Genomic DNA, 1,884 nt, shown 5'->3' on the forward strand with positions numbered 1-1,884 from the left:
CTCTCTCTCTCTCTCTCTCTCTCTTTTTTTGGAAGCAAGAACACATGACATTAAAATTTCCTTAATAGTGGTGTTTACGAAAATTTGTTGCAGATACAAAACTTCCTCACATTTGCCCCCATTCTCGCCCACATTCACGTTAAGACTACCTAAAGATTCCTATTCTACAATCAATATTAGTAAATCAAGTGAAGAGCAAGAGGGTTTATATTACCATGTTAAAACAACAATTAATAAGCACCTTTAAACACCTCACTGTGACCTCCCTACCACAATAATCCACCACCAGTGTCGAGATGTTAGCAATCAAAATCAAGGTGTGAAAGTGTCTACTTCACTTTTTTTTTGCTAAAAAGATCAACCTTCCTCTGACCGCTTCCTTGTCTTTAAGCTTTACACATTGTAGTCAATAGATAGAAGTTCCATAAGATGGCCGCACAAGAGGACATAAATGGCACTCTTGCTTACAAAGGAACGACCCCGAAGTTCACCACACTAGCTGGAATCAAAAACTTTCAACCGATCAGCGTAAAGAACAGGAAGCTTCTCCAATTGACCTTGCCATAGGCAGCTATTCCAAGCAAAGACAACTGCGATTACATATGGACCTAGAACCACCTGATTTCGAACAACCTTCAAAGAAAGATTTGTAAGTATCTTTTCTCAGAAGACACGGTCAAGAAAATTATACCAAATTTGTGACGAAGGACCACATATAAGAAATCCATAAGAACTCATTCGTAGTGCCCTGAACCAATCATAGCCTTCAAGACCTTTCTTGCTAGGGTGCTCTGTTTGAAGGTCAGTTGGCTGGTTCAGGGTAGCCTGATGCAAGAATGCCGGTCATGCAGGCAGCTTTTAGTTGGAAGCGCAGCTCCGTGGACTGCTCATTGTTTGCAGAAGGGGAAGGGCGGGCATTGCCATCTGCAGTGGCAGAGGTCGGAGTCGATAACCGCCAGCGCAGAGCGCCGCTGGAGAAGGAAGAGGAACAGGACGAAGTACACAACAGAGACAATGGGCCATCCATGTCCCTTTTCTCTCTCTCTCTCTCTCTCTCTCTCTCTCTCTCTCTCTCGCTGCGCTGTTGGACGAGTCCCCTCTCTGTCTCTCGGCGTCCCATCTGGAAAAAAAGGGGAGGGCTGGAGCCCCCCATCATCCGCACGCGCACAAACGATGGGGAGGCTCCAACCCTCCTTAAACTTTTGCATGTAGCAGTGTTTCAAAAAATTCAATTTCACAAACATACATCATTCCCTTTAGGAGGATAGATTCCCTTTTGAAATCAAAACTCTCCTCCAACCACACAAGTCCCAAACGTTAGAGCTTGGATTTACACAAGACTCTATGTGTGTGGCTCCATCTCTCTCCATCTGTCTCTTGTGCTTTATATTGTATATAAGATAAGTATAACTTTACATGCTATATAATCTATATACTATATAATATGTATATATACTATTTATATTATATATATATTATATTTAGTATATACACTATATACTATATACTATTTACTATAAGTAAGAGTAAAACTGTATATTCTATATAATCTATTAATAATATACTATATTATGTACTTTATTTAATATACATACTATATTTGTTGTAGAGTCTATATTGCTTGATATGTATTTGAGATTAACCACAATAAAAAAACGCAATAAACAGGGGGAGACAAAGCTTCCCAATCATCCACGCCAGTGCGGGTGATGTGGGAGCTCTGTCTCCCCCTTTTTTTTATGTTTTTTGTTGTGGTTAATCCCAAATACATATCAAGCAATATAGGCTTTATAGAAAATATGGTAATCAAAAAGAATTCACCTGCAATTTCATCCACAATGTGTCTCTTTCTTCATGTAAGTCCGAAATCGGAGATCTTTGGAC

The 1,884-nt window shown here is 39.9% G+C and overlaps 1 pseudogene; it reads right to left on the minus strand.

The window, feature by feature from the left end:
• Positions 1-312: 312 nt before the first annotated feature.
• Positions 313-1,027, minus strand: LOC147459473 (protein sym1-like; annotated as a pseudogene).
• Positions 1,028-1,884: the final 857 nt, after the last annotated feature.

This window comes from Adiantum capillus-veneris, chromosome 4 (assembly GCF_014529385.1).
Source record: "Adiantum capillus-veneris isolate H3 chromosome 4, ASM1452938v2, whole genome shotgun sequence".
NCBI classification, from domain to species: domain Eukaryota; kingdom Viridiplantae; phylum Streptophyta; class Polypodiopsida; order Polypodiales; family Pteridaceae; genus Adiantum; species Adiantum capillus-veneris.